This window comes from Castor canadensis, chromosome 6 (genome assembly GCF_047511655.1).
Source record: "Castor canadensis chromosome 6, mCasCan1.hap1v2, whole genome shotgun sequence".
Lineage (NCBI taxonomy): Eukaryota > Metazoa > Chordata > Mammalia > Rodentia > Castoridae > Castor > Castor canadensis.
In genome coordinates, this window is record NC_133391.1 from 47,594,437 (window position 1) to 47,614,269 (window position 19,833).

Genomic DNA, 19,833 nt, shown 5'->3' on the forward strand with positions numbered 1-19,833 from the left:
GGGATACACCTTTGTATTTTCTCTCCCCTGCTTGGACCCACCTTCCTCAAATATGGATAGCTCTCCCACTCCAGATCTTTGCCTTATTTGTCAGACTTTTAAGTGTATCCCTCCCCAGACATTTAAATACATGTAAATATTTTATGTCCTATTATGACATTGTTATCCACATTTTTGCCACTTGTATATTTGTTTACTCTCTTCTTCACAGAGTAAGTCCTTAGGGACAATGGCTATTCTTTAAATCCTATCAAAGATAGCAGATCTGTTGGTTTGCATCGAGGTTGGTCTTAAATGACAACTATTTGGGTGATCTCAAGGGATTATCTAAGACACTAAACCCATGACAGAGAAATGCAACTTTCTTCTGCTTTTAAGTTCTCCCAAAGATCCAGTCTCCATGAAAATTTATGAAAAGATGATTACTTGATGCCTGAAAGTTCATCTTTTTAACCACCAAATTCCTTATGTGCAGAGATGCACAGCAGCTCTTCCTTAATTGAGATGCTCTCATACCCCTGTAAGTAATTGTTCCATTTTTCCTTGACCCCCTCATTTTAGCTGAAGCATCTCCATTCCTTTCATTTTTTCCACAGAGCTGCTGTTTTCAATCCCACAATCCTTTGTGATGTTCTTCTGATTCTTTCCCAAGTCTTCCTATTTGTGTAGACCTACATTAAATAAGCTTTAAGAGCTATTGTGGCATCAAAAAACTCTTATAGTCTACTTTTCTTTGACTGCACCCCAGTGTATGCTTTGAAATACATCACGGCATGGCCTCGTGAAAGAAAAGTTTCCCAAATCCCAAATCTTTATGTATGATCTGATTGACAACTTCCTCCCAGAAAGAAATTACTGTTCCTAATAAAATACTTAAGTAGTTGATTCTCATGAACTTAAAAAAACACTAAGACTTGTTCTGGGAAATTAGTTACCACCCACAAAGTTGACCAGATGTCACCTAAGAGTTTAGTGACCACTAACCAAATACTATTTATTTTATTGTCAAATCTCATTATTTTCTAGCCCTTCTCTTTTGCTATAAAATACCTTTACCAAAAGTAAATCTTTGTAGCTCAGTGATTCAGTTTCCAGCACCAAACAAACAAAACAAAGCAAATTAGCCTATTAGAGAGCTTTTTCTTTATAGTAAGTTTATTACAATACTCTGATATCCTGAGCATGGTTGCTCACACTTGTAATCCTAGCTACTCAGAAGGTACAGATAGGGAGGATCAGAGTTCGAAGCTAGCCCAGGTAAAAAGTTAGCAAGACCTCATCTCAAACATTAAGCTGAGCACAGTGGCATGCACCTATTATCCCAGCTACATGGGAGTGTGCAGGTAGGAGGATCGAGGTCCATGCTGACTTGGGCAAAAATGCAAGACCTTACCAAAAAAAATAACTAAAACTAAAAAGGACTGTAGGTGTGACTCAAGTGGTAGAGCATCTGCCTTGCAAGCAGTAGGCTCTGAGTTCAAACCCCAGTATTGCCAAAACAAACAAACTTTGATACATATTAGCAAATAAGTTGTCATTTAAAAAAAAATTCAGGATCCTTCCTAGAAAGGGAGAAATGGTAAATACTTAAGCTTGACAGGTCACATGTGATCCAGGTTATATAGTCTATTAAAAAATTAATAAGTTACCTTTAAAAATATAAAAAGAGACCATGTTGGCAAGTGGATCTTAGAAAAACAGGTTTCAGACCCAAACTACATGGCCAGAGTTTGTCAGTGCCTGTCTCAAGTGTTCTCAGAAAGGCCATGGAGGCTTGCATAGTGTAAGAGGGACCAAGCTGTAGGCATTCTCCAAGTTCAGGCAGCATAGAGCATGTATCCTACTGACCTTCCCTTCTAGATGCCTGGCTTTTCTTTTTCTTTCTTTCTTTCTTTTTTTTTTTCTTTTTTTGCTGATATGGCAATTTGAATGTCAAAGTATAAAGACTATTTGAAAGGCTTCCCATTTTACTAGGTTTAAGATAACTTGACATATAAATTGAGAACTTGGAGAGCTATTTGGGTCCTAAGAATTGGTTGAACTTGGGGTTGGAGTTAAGTCAGAACTCTTTCCCAGAGTAATAGAATTAGATTTTGATGTAAGTAACACAAGTGTAGAAAGGAAGTGTAGAACCCAAAGTTTCTATCCCATGTTTTCAATTTGAGGACTTTCATGGCCAATGTCTTGTACTGACATAATTTAAATATGTATTATACTACTAAAAATAACCAAAGCCCTTAAAAATAAATTGTAAGATGTATACATACACATTGTTTAAAAAACACTGAAAACTTGGAATGAAGCAAAGACAGAACATATATCCTTTTAATGTAAAACTGAAGAATTATTTAACTGGTCCACCCAAAAATTATTTAAAGAAATATACCCTCTTTTAACTTGCTAATTACTTCTGACTAAATTTCAGATTTGTATTTTTGTCCAGTAGAAAACACAACACACTATAATTTTTAAGCAATATTATTCTAATATTACTTTTAAAAATAATTCCTTGAATACTCTTTGAATCAGTTTGTCATCCTGCTGGCTCCCTCATTTCTGAGTTAAATAAACATAGAATGAACTATATTTGTTTAGGAGGTAAACTTAAGTTTTTAAAAATTATCCTGACAACATTCAAAAAAGTCTTGTGTTTTGGCTGTGGCTTTGTTTGTGTATACATTTGCACTTGGATTTGCATTTGTCTAACAGTTCAAACTGTAGACAGGAGTTGGCTCAAAGGCTTCCTGTATATCTGTCTGTGTCAGCAGTTATTTACAGGGTCCTCTTTCCTTGGCCAGTGAATTCCTTGGGCACCCTCTAGACTTCCCACTTGCTTAGAACAACTCCAAGAAGGAAGGTTATGTGGTCAGAAGTTTGCTCTGCGTTCTAGGAGAATACCTCATTACACAAATGGATTCACTTTGAAATGAAGGGAGATGGGGAGAGCTGCCTGGGTAACTTCACACAGTGTGAAGAAGAAGGGTTAAAGGAAATTTCTGCTAGGCCTGCAGCTGACAGCAAATTAAAAGAACAGCTCTAAATAGACCCAACAGATAGGATCTACAATCTATCTAGAGAATTCTTCCACCATCATCCTGGACAAAACAGCAGTGACTGAAAGAATGTTAAGCAGGGAGAAATATTTTACTTTTTAGAGGTTTCTTTCATTCCTTCTAAAAAGAAATGAAGACTGTACAGTCTTTCAAATAGATCCATCTATTTGTTCTGTCACTAGTTCTGGACAGAAGCTAAGAGGACTCATATATATCTGGCCTATGAGAACTTAGGAATATCCCCCTTTCCTTAACATAGAACATAAAGAAAAATTGCACAAAGTGGACACAGTTCAGGTCACTGAGAACGACAAACAAAAAGTATGCAAATAGGTATCTGTCTGGCCAGCTTCCAGCTTTATTTCCTAACCAAGAACTCTTAAATTAAAACATAGAGCGATTTGGTAGTGCATTTTAATAGCATTTTTGTTAAATTTTATTAAAAAGATAGTTAAACATCTTAGCAATGATTTTATTTCTGTTTTGGGATATGATGCAAAATTATATCTCATTTACATCAAAATGAGGTTAATCAAACAGAGAGTTACCTCGTGAGCCAGCAATTCTACATCTACACATATCTATCCAAAAGCAATGAAAATACATGTCCTCATGAAAATTTGTACATGAGCATTCCTAGAAGTATTATTCCTAATAGCTCCAAAGTGGAAACAGCCTAAATGTCTGTTAATGGATGAGTGGACAAACAAAATGTGGAAGTCCATGAACTATGGACTATAATTTGACAATAAGAAATGCAGTAGTGATGGATGAATGAGGTTTATACATGGATAAACCTGAAATGTATGCTAAACAAGAGATGCTAGAACCAAAAAATCACATATTGTACATGAAATACCCAGAACTGGCAAATCTACAGACAAATAGACTGGTGGCTTCCTAGAACTTGGGAAGAGAGGGGAGGACATGCGTGGTCAGAAGTGAGCAGTGACAGTTAATGGATACAGGTTTCTTTTTGGAATGACAGAAATGTTCTAATGTTTAATTATGGTGATGGTTGCACCATTCTGTAGTTACATTAAAAACCACTGAATTCTATGCTGTAAACTAACATTATGATATGTAAACTACATCTCAATAAAGTTACTTATGTGTATTTTAGTTCATTCTAATGCCTTCTGATAGATCATAAATTTCAGTGTAAAGTACTAACCTTATATTTATATTTATTCATAGGTCACACAGCTGATAGTTAAAAACTTAAGAATTCAACAATATTGACTTATAACCAATGTCTCTTGAGCAGTTGTAAATTTTAGGCAATACTGCTGTAATGGGAGATGAGATCATGGAATATCCTGTTTCTCTGATAAGTTTTTTTCTTGTAGTACTGGGATCAAACCCAAGGCTTCATGCAGACTACTCATGTGTGTTACTACTGACCTGCACTTCCAGTCCTGATGAGCTTTTAATATGAAGAATGGTTGCAGTAATTTTTGGTATAATGTAAATTATAATTCAAGACATTAATTTTAAGATTATGGACTAATATTAAAATGAGGTAATTAATAATAATCTTTGGCAAAATAATAGTTTTAACCCGTGCATTATATCTATACATAAATACATCTTGCCCTTCATAACATTCAAATAAGTGTATGCTCATTGTCATTAACCTGTTTTATAAAATTATTTTTATCTTTAAAACTAAAGTTAAACACTTTCAAAAACTGTCACCCACCATTCTTTGCCCAATGTGATTTATATGGAAAATAACATACTGAGATAAAATCACTTTCTTTCTAAGTAGCTAAGCAGAACAGATAACTGGTAAGAAAAATTTTCTTCAGGACAGTCTTTTCTCAATATGAGTCTCTAAAGTTATTTATTTACTGTATGTATACTCAGATGGTAAAAGCTATCTTTTTCCTTCATCCCAACTGTGTCTTTCAGAAGGGTCAATTAGCTTTTCTGCTTGTGTGCTGCCTTTTAGTATTTCAGAACTGTAAATAAATATCTGAAAGCAAGCAAACAAAACAATAAAGACTTCTGGGTCAGTGGAGAAATTAAAATTCTAACACGTCTCATTATTAATAATAAGGCAGTCAATATTGTGGACTTCTCTTATCCTTGGCCATCTATACACTCATCTGACATCATTTTAAAATACTGCTGTACTTTGAAGATCATGTTTCAAATCTGGAATCATAATTTTTAAAAAGGGCAGATGTTTTTATACCCAGAACAAGAGTGGTACACACTAAATAGCACCTAAGTAGCACCAAAGGTTTGCTTCTCTCCTGTAATACAGGATGAGGCGCCCACAAGTTAAGTAATGTTAGAAATCACTAGTTGTAATTGATTTGCCCCTTAACTCCTTAATTAAGTCAGCAGTAGGTTCTGTTTACTGCACTATTAGGAAAAACTGTTAAGTAAAAAGAAAAGTAATAGGTAGAATGCTATTAGTGTGAATCTGCTATGGGATACACTTTCATGATGAGTAAAATCAAATTCACATTCATGTACTGACACTGAAGAGATGACTGACACAGGTTGTCAATAAATTTACTTCTAAGATTCTAAAAATGAATTTTAAATACTTTCATATCAATTAGAGATTAGTTTAACTATTACTATTTTCAGTTGTTGTTTGATAGATTTCTTAGGCTATGGACTCCTAATTTCTAACCACAAAGCCTATAAGGTTTCTTTCCAGTCTTCGTCTTGAATTATTTTTCATTCTTATAGTATTTGCTTAGCCTCCAGTATGCTGAATGGTAGTAATGAGACCAGATATTTTTGCTTAGTTTTTGATTTTAGGGGGAAAACATTCAGAACTTCACCATTAAGAATGATGCTCATTCTTAATGAGCATCTTACTTTTTACTTAAAAGTAACTGTAACTATGAGATTTATAGGTAATCTTTGAGAATCTTATCATGAATAGATTAAGTGCATCTAATGAGATAATAAACGAGGAAACTACAGTGATTGATTTTTGAATGTTAAACCAACCTTGCATTCTTGGGATTAAGCTCCTTTTGTGTGAAGTTTTCCTTATGGTAAGCTTTGGTTATAAATAAAATTTTGTCAGAGAATTTTTTTTCTATTTCAGTTGTCAAATGTATTGGGCATATAGTTTTCACAGTATTTTCTTGCTCTCCATTTCATGCCCATAGGCTCTGGACTGACAATGTCTTTCATTCCTGATACTGGTATACTGGCATATTATTCCCTCCGCACCCCATGCCCCACACTCCTATTTACGTCTCCCAGGCACTGGGATGACAGGTGCACAGTCTCCAGCCATGATCCTCCTGAGTAGCTGAGATCACAGGCATGAGCCTCACTTCTATATGAATTTTGCTAGACTCACTAATTTTTTGAAAGAACTAACATTTGGCCTATTTGATATTTTTTCTATCATTTGTTTTTTACTTCACTGATTATGTTATTAATTTTATTTTTTGCTTTATATTGTAGAGTTTAATTTAGCTTCCTGTGGTAAAAACTAAATTCATTGATATTAAATGTTGCTTTTTTGGGGTGCTGGGGATTGAACCCTGGGCCTTGTACATGCTAAGCAAGCACTCTACCACTGAGCTACAACCCAGTTCTAGATGCTTCCTGTCTAATATAGGCACATCAAACACTACAAAGCTGCATCCACCCTTCTACCCACCATCTACTGTTTATTTAGCAACCTGCCTATGCCCTGCTGTTAGCTATGTCTCCTCACTGTTTCCTATTGGTTTTTAAGTTATATTTTTATCATTCAGCTTGAAATATTTTAAAAATTTCTTCAATTTGTCTTTGGCCCAAAAGATACATGGAAGTTACTCATTTTATTTGTAAATGTTTGATGCCCTTCTAATACTGTTGTGGCAAGACAACACATTCTAAGATTTCAGTAGTCATGTTCTGTCCCATTTATTTCTTTATTTAGAGAAAACCTCAGTCTTCATCCATACTGTTACTGCATGGGATGTGTTTTTATTTTCTTTGACTTCTTTTATAGATTTCTCTTTATCTTTGATTTCCAGCAATTAGTCTCTGAAGAAATACTTAGGAATGGTTTTGTTATATTTAACCTCCTTATAGTATGAAGTGCTTCTTGGATTAGTAAATTTGTGTTTTTCACCAAATTCGGGTAAATTCCCAAATGGGAGTTTATTGACCATTATTCCTTCATTTTTTTTTCCTCTTCCTTCTTTTCCCTCCCTCCTTCTCTCTCTCTTTGATATATATATTTTAAATGTTTATTTCCATTTTTTATGCTGAATTTATTCCTGTGCTATGTTTATTTTTCTTCTGTGCAGCCTCCTCTTCTGGTTTAGGAACACTTTGTTCCTTTTCAGTGAGGGTCATCTCAGCGTGGCAGGGGAGCTCACAAGGGGTTAATCCGACCATGAGCTCTGTAAGTATAGCAGCACATCTTGGGTACTTCGTTCACCTGGATGTGTTCAGTGACCAGAGAGTCAGCGTCTGAACCCTTAAGTCCAGCATTGCTCTCTGCATTTTTAAGCACGTACAGCAAAAGTTCAGCTGTCTTTTTGGGTCACCAGTCTTGTGTCCAGCTCCTCACTTGGGCACACCTACCAACTCTACCACTGTAACACAGGAACAGCAGACATAGTTTCTTTTTTTTATTCCCTCCCTCTCTCCTTCCCTTCCTCAGAACACACTGTTTCTTTAAAGGGACATCTTTCAGATACATGGTGCTTTCTGGATATGCATATTCCTGATGGCTTTAACAGTTTAATAGGTGCTCTTAAAGTGAACAGGAAGATTCGAACCTCTTGACTTGCATGATTTTGTGGAGTTCTTTGGGTCAAGAGAGTAGCACATCTTTTTCACAGGTCATCTCAGGCTGCTAACAGGAAGAGTCACTGTTATACTCTTGTTCCATGTCATTGTGGCTCTGTTCAATTTTTTCAATCACTTTTCTTTCTATTCTTCAGAATGTATAACTTTTATTGATGCATATTTAAGTTCCCTGCTCTTTATTTGCTCTAATTAACAGTTAAGCCTATTTAGTGGATTTTCATTCTAGTTTTCTATTTTTTATAGTTTCCGTTTCTTTGCAAGAGTTCTCATCTGTTAATTATTTTTCATATTACCATAATAGCAGTTTTAAAATAATTACCTACTAACTCCAAATTTGGCTCATCTTGAACTTAATCTCTATTGACTCTTCTTTGTCTTGATTGTGGGTTACATTTTCCTGTCAAATTATTGATTTTATACTGGACATTCTAATGACAATTATGGAAGCTTTGGAGTCTGTTTTCTTCCTCTAAAAAGCACTGAGTTTAGTGTTAGCAGTTACCCTAAGGTGGGCAGCAGCGGCAGCACACAAGCTTGGCTTTTCTCCATCAGCTCTTGCTCTCAGTTAGGCTCCACAGGTCCTCACCACCTCACTGATCCTTTTGAGCTCAGGCAAAGATTTGGAAGGATTCATATGCAAATTGGGGGCTTTCCCTTTTATGTGATTCCTTCTTTTCTAGAATTTCCCCTTCACTGTGGAAGGCTCAGGCTCTACCCTCTGCCCTTTCAAGTCAGCTTGAGTGCAGCCTTTTGGTTTGTGATTTACCAGGCTCTCCACTCTATGAGCTGGATAAATGTTTTAGGTGAAAAGCTGTAGTTCAGATCTCTCCCAGTGCAGTGCTCTTCTCTAGAGCTGGCCCTTGTACTTCTGCTCACTCTTGGTTGCTCTCCTATGACATCAAAGAGTTGGGTTTTACATTTGCTTCAGAATTTATAATTTTAGCTGCTCAAGAGTTAATTGATACCAGCTATTCCTTGAATAACATTTCATCTTTTGAAAGGCATTCAATAAAGTACACTTTTTTTCTTCTTAGATTATTTTTAACCATTAATTTAGCAGGTTATTTCAGTGCATTTTTAGAATATATACTATAAAACCAACAAGACTGCTAACTTTAATACCATGAAAGAAAACATTCTTATATGAAAGATAACAGAGAAAGCTGTGACCTTGAACTAGTGAATACTCAGAAGAATGTAAAGATATTACTTGTAATAATTGGAATTTTAAAAGGTAAACTTAAAAACATGCAACTAGTTTTTGTTAAGGTTTATTTGGATAAACTTTATGTCAATTCTATATAAAAGCAATAAAAATTTATCTGAAGATAACTCCACTAACACAGAACCTATGTTCGCCTAGAAAATGTGATACGTAAGTTTGCCTCATCTACAAAGCCATGCAGAATGGTAGACATTACTGTGTACCTAGACCCTTTACTCCTCCTGGTAATGTCACTATTTGTATAAATTCATTAAGAATCTCTCCTCCCAAGGCCAGGACAACTGTTAACCCCATGTACTCAGGAGGCAGAGATTGGGAGGACTGTGATTCAAGGCCAGCCTTGGCGAGAAGTTTGCAAGGCCCCAATCTATCAACTGATAAAAGCTGTGTGCAGTGGTGTTCATGTATTATCTCAGGTACATGGGAGGGGGATACTTAAATAAGAGGTCCAGATCAGCTTGGCAAAAACACGACACCCTATTTGAAAAATAACTAAAACAACAACAGCACCAAAAAAAAAAGAAAGAAAGAAAAGGCTGGGGTTGTTATTCATTACTCCTTTGTAATATGCTGTGCCAAAAGTGATACGTTTAGAGACAAATTTAGTTTGCCTTGACAATACCACAATTAAGGTTCTAATGCTATGCTTTGTAAGTGATAACAATGCCTGCGACATTCTTCCATGATCTTCAGAATCTCAACTTTTCAGGTAGTAAAAAATATAACTTCCTAGCAGAACAAGAATTTAGTAGGGAAAGAGGGTCCTTAAGAAAACAGGGCTATGTGGAAGTGACCTAACCAATGAACAATGTAAGCCTATTTGTAATTGTCACAACGAATCCCCTCTGTCCAATCAATATATCCTAATAAAAAATTTTTAAAGAAAACAGAACTATCATAGTGACAAATACTATAGGCAAAATCATTTCCAGCTTGAAAGAGACAATTAAAAAATGTAATTCTAAAGCCTCAAGAGAAAGTGTTAGTTCAGATGATTTGAAAATCTTTCCTCATGTAGCCAACTGTATTATCAGTATTTAGACAAAGATTGCTGACAGTTGTCACTGAATGTACAAAAAGCGAAGGAGTAGGCACCAAATTTAATGACTTTAACACAAAAATGGAATGCCAGACAGACCTTTTCTTGACCAAGACAGAGTCTGTCTTGGACAGAATCTATTAGCAGGGTATTTTCACAATCTCCTTCTGTGAAAACATTAACATTTCTGATAAAATGTTTAATGCATTTTTAAATTATCTTTTAATGGGGATAAAACTTTATCCTTTAATGGGGATGGCTAGGTACCATCTTTGTTAACTGTCACTCAAGAATCTAGTAGTAACCTTGAAGCCATATTTTTAAATCTAGTCTAACCATCCACTTTTCTTATCAAATGTTCTAAAGAATGAATTTTTGGACGGACCTACCAGAAACATTTTGTATAGAAGACTTAAATAAAACTTTGCCTATAAATTATTTGCCCTCAATTTTTTCCTAGCAGCTTGCTATTCAACACTGTACCCTTACAAATATTTTGCTCTTATGTTAACGGCACATATTCTTTCTCCGTATTGCATTTCTTTCATTCATTTATTCATTCAGAAAATATTTATTTATCTTTTTATTGCTACATGTTATGCATTGTTCTAAATACTGGTGACAGCAATGAACACAAAAAAATCCCACAAACATCAAGTAGATATATACAATTTATTTGCTTGTTTATTTTTCTTTAAGGTTCTACCCTGTACTTTCCTTTAATTAATTTAATTGCTTGGTTTTTACTGTTTCCTTCCAGTTTAGTTTTATTAAATTTATTTCGCCAAGCTCCCTTCAAATATCTGCTTTAGCACCAAGGCACTTGTTTCTTTATGGAGTCCCTTATCTAAATATCACATATATGTTTCTTATTATGCAATTCAAATACTTAGGTAAAATGCTGAAATACTTAATCCAGATCCAAACTCCACATACCCCTACGCTAGCTCCTGAAATGATAAGCATTTGTTGCTACAATGATCCACGAAGTTGTGCGTTAACTAGAAAGTTATGTGTGCTAGTCCGTATTGCCTAACTTTACTGATAAGCACCTTATACTGGACCTTGCAAATGTCAAGGGTGGTAATACAAATTACCCTGACAATGCTTTCCTAATGAAATCATTCTTCAAGTCTTTAAAAAATCAAAGTGTTATTGACTAAATAGTCCTCCACAGTATTTTTCCAAAAGTTGCATTTATAGGTTATATTTTTCCCATTTACCAAAAAGCCCCAGAGATATCTGAACATGTTTCTAATTTTCATAAACCTCTTAGACACTTGAGAGAGACTATGGAGTAATTTTTACCGATTTTGACCAATTCTTAAAACACACAGAGAGAACTCATCAGACCAACACATTTTCACATAGTTAGTGACTTTAATCTAGGATTTACTATGAGGTTCTGACTTCATGTTTTGCATGCTTATTCCTAATTTATAATTATTTGGATGCTTTTTTCTTAATTTCCAGTCACATACAACAGTATGTACACATAAAACACTTGTCTCTATGAAGAAGGATGATTTCTAATTATACTACACATTTCATTACCTGCATTCAAAGTAACAGCAAAGGTAACGTATGTACTCCAAGACAGTAGGTAAGAAATGCCACTATAAAACACGCCACTGACATTTATGCCACGTCTGTTTCTTGAGCAGCTGTGTTCCAGATACTGTGCAAGTGCCGTGGACACTGTGGTGACAAAGGCACATCAGGTCATTGCCCTTGTGCAAGTTTTATTGCTGCCTCAAATATTAAACAGACAGAAAAGATGTTGAAAAACACACACATTTCCGGAGGCCTGAGGGTAAAGGCAAAGGACGACATGGTTAAAATAAAAGCTGGGGGAGATGAGGGATGAACTGTTTTAGAGCAGGTTAGTGCATGACAGACTCCAAATGCTGAAATCAGTCAATATTTTAACAAACTCTCTAGCAGCTCTCGAGATTAGAAATCAGAAGGCCGGGCTTATGCTCCCCAGGAAACCTGTACAAGGAACCTGACATAAAAAAGCCAAGGAGGACTTCAGGGTCCCCACCCTCCCCAGGTATCTACTTGTTGTAAACACATTATTTTCATGTGTTTGTGTGTGCACGGTGTTGAGGATCAAAACCAGAGCTTTGTACATGCTAGGCAAGCGCTCTACCACGGAGCTACATTCCCAGCCCTGAAATCTTTTTGATAAGAATGCTTCATAATTATAAATATAAATTCTAGACAAATTACTTCATACTCATATGTAATTGACCAATCACAAGAATGAATGGTTAGTAGCAGAACATTCTCAGGATAACAGAAGTAAATAAAGGATGTTGACTGGGTTAAGCCTGAGAGGGCCACCCACCCAGGAAACAAAAGGATTCATGTGGGACCTTGAGAGAAACTTTAGGAATTGAATAGTTTTGCCAAAGTGAAATCAGACGAGCAGGTACCTCACATTTTTACATATGAATTTCAGTTTAAGAGCCAATAAAGTATGCTTTTTATAATGATAAAAAGTAGCAATATACTTGCAAAGGATTTATAAATTTAGGTATATGTATTCATACAAAAATTTATTGATATACAGACTATTTGCCATGTCACTTAGTTATATGTCTTTTCCATGTCTTTTGTGATATGGGGACATAATACAGAATCATGTGACACCATGTGTTCTCAACAGGGGAACAATAAAAAATGGCTGGGCTGCAAAGGTAGGATAAAAAAAAATTGAATACTGATTGTGGTCCACAAAAGGGCCAGCCTATAAACAGATAAACCATGTATCCGTAGTATTATAATTTCTCTAAAATTTTTTTCTCAAGAAGTTGTCTTGTTCTGTCTTGTGTTCTAAGCACAGAAGAAAAGGCTTGGGCAGTCTTTGGCTTTGTTTGACAAATCATTTTTCCTTCTTGCTTCACCTTCACAGCCTTCTCTGGAATGGGAAAGTTTTGGTTTTTTTCATTCCTTAGAAAGATTCTTTAAAGAACACATAACTCTCCTGAAGTTTTTTTTTTTTTTTGGCTCAAAATACTTTGATCATTTGAAACATTTTTCAGTTGCTTCTCTAAACTTTAAAATAGCTTTTTGACAATTGACTTTAGAATTTTGTAACTTTCCCTTTCTGTTCTGAAACCACATTACAATTTCTTTTATCAAGTGCTATTCAGTTAGATACATCATACAATATGGACTCACATTTAAACAAAACAAAATAAAGCAAAACACCCAAGAGCCCGGGTGTAGAGTATGTGCTTAGCATACACAAGGCCCTCAGTTCAATCTTCACCACCAAAAACAACACCAGAAAATCTCCCTTGCTTTATTCTTTTTTTTTTTTTGGTAGTACTAGGGTTTGAAATCAGCTCCTGGCGCTTGCTAGGCAGGTGCTCTACCACTTGAGCCACATTCCGCCAGCCCTTTTTTTTGTGTTGGGTATTTTTGAGATAGGGTCTTGTAAACTATTTGTGAGGGTTGGCTTTGAACCCTGATCCTCCTGATCTCTGCCTCCCGAGTAGGTAGGATTACAGGCATGAGTCGGTGGCACCCAACCCTAGATTTACTCTTTAAAACTTCTGATGGTGTATTACTCTTTGAAGTATAGTCTAGGCTTTTTCATGTCTGGCATTAAAAAAAGAGCTTAGTCATTCTCTATCTTTTAATGATTACTACATTTTCAATATTTTCTTGCCAAACTATCTACTTTAAACAAATCTCTGAGATTACCCTCCTGCCTTTCTGTGCTTGCCCGGGGAGCAAGGAGGATATAAATGTGTTAGATGTTCAAGGCCACGTTAGTTTCTCTTCTCGCTTGCCTTCTTGACCCCGCAGTCTCTTTCCTGTCTCTGTAGCCCAGGAATGACCAATATCTAGCAGGTCTCAATCATACGGCATTATATTCATGCTTCATTTCCTTTACTTCTTCCTTTTTTCCTTTTCCTTTCTTCTTTCTGGGTGATGAGACTGTCTGGGTCTTCCACCTTTGCTAATTCTCTCATGAGAGTTACTTCCAGGTGTAGTCTCCATGTTGGAAGTCCTACTTCCAACCACAGTGGTTTGAAACCTTCTTTGCTCACTGTCTCAAACTTCTTCTGAGGTAGGTATTCCTTCCTCTCATGTAAATTCAATTCCTAATTAAAGAAATCCATTGGAGCCATTATCCTATCTAAAATGCCAAACTACTTAAATTTGTTATGTGCTCAATATATTTTCAACCTAGGTTATTTATTGTATTTATTGTACCCTGATCCTCCTGATCAATTTATTAATGAAGCATAGCTATCTCACACGGTAACTATTGGCCCAGGCTTTGTTTAAGAACTATGACCTTCCAGTAAAAGCAATACCAGTTAGGTCAGTGAAGGGTGGGATGAAAAGGCCCTAAAACAAGGAAGGTGCCACAACCAATCATGTAATAGGAAAAAAAAATTTGGTGTCTTTCCTGGTTACTTCTCTCAAAACATATGACTTGTCTTTCATTCAGGAAATAAAAACCATCAAAGTGTTATCCTAAGCAAAGAAAACAAAGAAATACAAAAAATGTCCTTGGTTTCAAAGAATTTATAGTATTTCATAGTATATTACCTGGAAAAATAACTTGGAAAAAAATTAAAAGCATTAAGGTACGTGTGAAAATTATAAATGAACTGAGAAAGGATGAAGGCACACTGGTTCAGGAAGGAGATGGGATTTAGGCTGGGTCATAAAGATGCCAATTTTCAGCTGGAAGGGGAGTGGTCAAGGGTGAGTGTGTAGTGGAGAGATACTGTTATTGTCTTGGTGACAGGAGAGATAAGCGAGGTGGAGAGGCAGAAAACAGGAAAGTATGGTGTTTGCCAAAACTTACAAATTCCAATCCATTAAAATATTGCTAGTAAGGTTGTAAAAAATGTGCAATGTAGAGCAAAGGAAAAACTACAAAACGTGAATGAGTACGTGTTTCTAATCCAATACTTTAAAAAGCTATGATTCAAAAGTTAAAGATACTAAAACCTGATTTTGACCTCAGTACAGCTGTATAAAGCATGACTCACTCTTAGCACTGACCATATGCATGCAAGATATACCTAAAGTAAAATACTGCAGGGCTAGGATATAAAGATAGCAGTCCTTACTGAGCACCTATTAGGAGACAGGAGCTAGCTGTTCCTTACATGCAGTGTTAAATTTAATTCACACAGCAGTTCAGCTAGGCAGGCTTTATTAACTCCACTAACATGAGGAAAACAGGACTCAGAGAAGTCCAAGAATGTGAGCTCCTTTGTACTACTACTGGGGAGTAGTGCCAGAGTTTGAGAGTAGCTTCTTCTGTCTTGAGGCTATGCCAATCTAGAGTGATTTATATTTTAAAAGAAATTAAATGGGAGTCACAGACACCTCCATAGTAATGTCACCCTCACTGGTTGTAATGTGCTTTTGTAAGTAATCCAGGACTAAGAAAAACACCAGCATTCCGGGGATGGAGTACAAAATCTTGGGAGTGAGACCACCTTCGGTATGTGGATGAGAGTAGCTGATGGGCAGGAGTGATTTGTCCATTAGGGAGAGTTTTGAATCATTTATTTAATAGAGATCAATGACAAGAAAACAGGTTTGGAGACCGATGACCCTGATTCAGAATTTGAATTCTGCTACATACTAGTGACATGGAAAGCCTCAGACAAGTTACTCCACTTTGTCAACCACAGTTTCCTCATGTAGTCATATGGTAAGCTACAAATAAATTTAGGTAGATTTTTAAAAAGAAGAGGTACTGGTGGAATGGCACAAGTGGGAGAGCGCCTGCCTAGCAAGTGTGAGGCCCTAAGGTCAAATCCCAGTACCACAAAAAAAAAAAAAAAAAAAAAAAAAAAAAGACAAAGCAGCTACCTTTGGATAAGACTAAGGAGCCTTTGTCCAAATTTTGGCATTAACTTAGCTGTATGATCTTTGGCAAGTCACAAGCTCTGAGCCTGTAAAATGTGCAAAGTACCATCTATATTAGGGGTTTGTTGTAAGAATCTAGGACACTGTGCTAGATACCTGGAGCAGCCAGACTGTATTACCTTATTAAATCATTAACAGAAATCTTGCCAAAATATAGTTTCTACCTTATTTCTTTTTAAATTTGGGCTTTATTATAATGTTACTGGTGACTAGAAATTAAAAATAGTAGCAAATATTTGAAAATCATAATAATTTGGTAAAAAAACTGGATATCAGGAATGAAAAATATTTCTAACTTTGTTTTGTTTTTAAAAGATAAACTTCACATAAGTGGAAAATTATTCATTTCTTACAGCTCTTAATGCATTTTCACTAAAAGCATTCCCTTAAAAATACACTTCACTAAAATGCATAGCCAATCTGAGAAATGACAGGTTAGTACCATTAACAAATATTTTGATAATAAGAAAATTGTTGGTAGGTATGCAGGGAGCTTGCCTAGCATGTGGGAGGCCATGGGTTCAATCCCCAGTACTTCAAAAAGGAAAAAAATGGTAATTGTGCTTGCTACCTCCATAGAAACACTGAGTTGGTGGGCCCTACCTGCTGCCAATCTTTTTCATGTGAACCATGGAAAATAACCATCCTTGCAAAACTGATACTTCATCTTGGCCTTCCTTATTTAAGCAAGTCATTTTAGGTAGGATGGGAATCTGAACATATTTCCTAACTGGTTTGCTGAGAGTTTGAAATGCTTAAGGAATTTGAAATCAAGTGAAGTTTGGCCCTTGCGTTCTGGACTATCTGCATAAGGACTAGGTGTGGACTAGGTGTCAGGCTAGCTATTGCAAAGCTAGGTGTGGTAAGCGGTTTGGAAGAAATCGTTTGAAATCTGATGTACATGGGCAGGCGTGGGTGGGGGAGGGAAGAACCGGCCAAGGGAGAGAAGAAAGGCATTAGCGTTTACAGGGCACCTCCTAAGGTTCCAGAGTTGCTAACTACATCCCTAACCACTTCGTGGCTGGGAATCAGCTGCAAAGAGGAAGATCAGCGAGTCTCAGTTTGGGATGAAGGTAGTGGTCCTGGCCTAGACATCTGGCTTCTCTCCCGGCTGGTCCTTCAGGTGAGCGAACGGTGCTCTCGCGTTCCTTCAAAGACCTCCCAATTCTCCCTCCTTTCCCAAAAGTGCAACTTCAGGCGTCCGAGGGTGGGGCGGGGAGAAAAGCACAGAAGGCGCAGGCCCCGGGGTGTCAGGGGTTTTCAAGGCAGGAAAGAACGACGATCACACCAGGTCGAGACCGCATGTGTCCCCCTCCCCCAGTGCCCAGAACCTGCCGGGCCGCGCGCTGCGTTTGGCGCCAGGCTTGGGGTCCCCGGTGCGGACGCCGGGCTGGCGTAAGATGGGTGGGGTAGGGCTTGGCGGGTTCCTCAGCCGTAGCAGCGGATGGCCCCGGGAAACCACATGCTGGTCAGGCGACCACGTTCTGCCGGTCCGGGAGCCGGGAGGAGGCAGGGAGCGAGTGAGCAAGGCGGGGCGAGCAAGTCCCGGCCCCCGCGCGCCTAGCGGACCGAGCCCGGTGGCCCTCGCCGGCCGTCCCTCTCCATCCCTGCGCGGTCCCCCGCCCTTACCTCTGGGCGCGAGGGCGCTGGAGAGGGTGCTGGGGAGCGGCGAGCGGTCTCTGGGAGGGCTCAGCGGTGGCCAGCGACGGCGTGCTCGCCCGCGGGGCCGCTGCTCATGGCTTGTCGCGGCCAGAGCACTGCGGCCGCGGCCACGGCGGCGCCTTCCTCCTTGTCCTCTTCGCGGGCTCCAAACCGGGACGCAGCTAACGCCCCAGCCCCGCGGCTCTCCTCTCCTCCCCTCCGCCTCCCCGGGCGCGGACAGAGCCGCCTCCAGCGCCGCCCCGCGCGCAGCCCGGCCAGCGGCAGCCAGCGCCGCCCAGCGCCCAGCCCCGAGGTCGCCGCCGCCGCCCGCCGAGCCGACCGGCGGTGCCAGCCCCGCTGTGACGCAGGCAGCGGTGCCCGGGAACTTCCTCCACTGCAGAGACCACCCCGCACCCCGGGCTGGCGGCCAGAGCTGCGGCCGACCGCTGGGGACTTGGTTCCAGACGGGGAAAGAAATCCTCCCGCCACCTTGCCACCAAGCCACTCCCGCCTCTGAGCCACCCACCTGGCGGGCTCTGCCGCGACTAGTGCCACCTCCACTCCCCATCCCTAACAATGTGCCGAAAACCCGTGGCTGCTGTGCGCGCAGCATCTGCTGCGATACCGGTACCGCAGCTCCTCCCCTGGGTAAGTTGGAGCGGAGCAGCTACCACTAAAAATAAAAATAGCCCCCTGGGAATACTCGGAGGAGCCGGATCACGGTGGAGCTACCCCCCCTTCCGCAAAGAGCCGGAGTTCCCCATAGGAACAGAAGGGTGGGGAGGGAATGGTGACACATCGAGGGAGACAAAGAGGAGAAAGGAAAACCCCTCTATCCCTCCACCACGATGGATACTTGATAACAGAACCCCCTCTCGAGCAGGAATCCCCGTTTGCCTGGTCTCTGCCAGGTGGGCTTCCTGATCTCTAAGGCGCAGGTTCCAGGGAGACTTGGTTTGAAAATAGCTTACGATTTTGTGGGGGTGCATAAAGGAGTCGACCCTGCACAACAAACCACCTGTTGTTCACGGAGTACGGGGGAGGGGCTATCCCTCATTCATTGACCTGAACTCTGCTTTTCTCCTGCTCATTCCTCTTGCCCAGTTTCAGGCTGAAAAAAAATAAACATGGACTTCTTGAAAGCTTGGCAGCTCTCGGTATAGAAAATCTTCTGCCCAGTGAGAAAAATGTACACACAAGATTACTATCAGTCTTCTGGAAATGCTTCATCAATACCAACCTTTCAAAAAGCACCCCGCAAAAATTAAGGTAACACTCTTGTCCTAGCAATCTGGGAGAGACAGATGTATGTGAATAGAGGAATTAACAACGAGTAACCATTCACTCACTAGTTTACGTGCTCTCACACAGCAGGTCTTTAGAGAGCAGTCATCTCATTTCACCCCACTTGTACTTCTGAGTCAAAAGGAAATGAAAAATTGAAAAATTTCTCTTTGGCTTTTAACTGTTTTCCTTGCTCGATCAGCAAAAATATGCTTTTTCTAACACTAGTAGTGTTGGCGCTAGAAGACAACCTTAAGCCCCTTGTAGGCCTTGGAAGATGACTCTAACATCAGCCTTAACTAACCTAGATAAAACCAAAACCCAGGAAAGGGCTTTCCTCCTAGGCAGCAGATGGGAAAATGTCTAGAGAGCCTCTCCGGAAGAGACAGAGGATGGCTTGTAGCAATTTACTAAAAAAAAAATTCAAGTACCTAAGCCATCAGATAGCTGCAAAAATATTCCCTGAGATAGCTCCAAACTCAAATGTCTTGAAGAACCACCAAGGGCACAAGCCCCTCACTGAGGGCCTTTTTCTCCATATGCCTTCTGAGGGGACGTCTGTCCTCTTGCAGCTTTTGTAACCTGATGGCAAGCTAAGGCATTCCTGAAATGCTCCCTTACTACCCAGTGCCAAAGAACCATTGGACCCTAGACTTGTGACTCAGGCGAAACAGGCTTAAATCTTTGCTTTTCCTTTTAAATCTTAGGAAAGGTATGACTCCTTTTTAATTTTTTCACCCACCATCAGTAATGTTGCTGTGAGAATTGTAATAATGTGCCTGAAGCACCACGAACAGTACCAAGCACTTTAAAGCACTCAACAAATGAGAGCTGACATCGTACCAATTTTTCTTCATTGCCCTGAAAGCAAAAGAAGGGGAACAGCAAAC

At 39.0% G+C, this 19,833-nt stretch overlaps 1 protein-coding gene and 1 long non-coding RNA gene across 13 annotated transcripts in view; one reads left to right on the forward strand and one right to left on the reverse strand.

The window, feature by feature from the left end:
* Lrrc8c (leucine rich repeat containing 8 VRAC subunit C) overlaps positions 1-18,243 on the reverse strand; it is an 85,135-nt gene extending 66,892 nt beyond the window's left edge. Inside the window, exon 1 of one of the 2 annotated variants that reach the window (XM_074076541.1) lies at positions 18,186-18,243. The gene's annotated coding sequence lies outside the window, so the exon portion shown is untranslated. Of the gene's footprint in view, positions 1-17,647; positions 17,906-18,185 lie in introns of those variants that run through there. The other variant, XM_074076540.1, reaches the window with a different exon arrangement.
* The window catches only part of LOC141424105 (uncharacterized), a 44,309-nt gene continuing 41,394 nt past the window's right edge, over positions 16,919-19,833 (forward strand). For 10 of the 11 annotated variants that reach the window (XR_012448954.1, XR_012448951.1, XR_012448948.1 and 7 more), the window contains exons 1-2: positions 17,974-18,307; positions 18,764-18,928. This is a non-coding gene — a long non-coding RNA (uncharacterized lncRNA). Of the gene's footprint in view, positions 17,142-17,973; positions 18,308-18,763; positions 18,929-19,833 lie in introns of those variants that run through there. The other variant, XR_012448953.1, reaches the window with a different exon arrangement.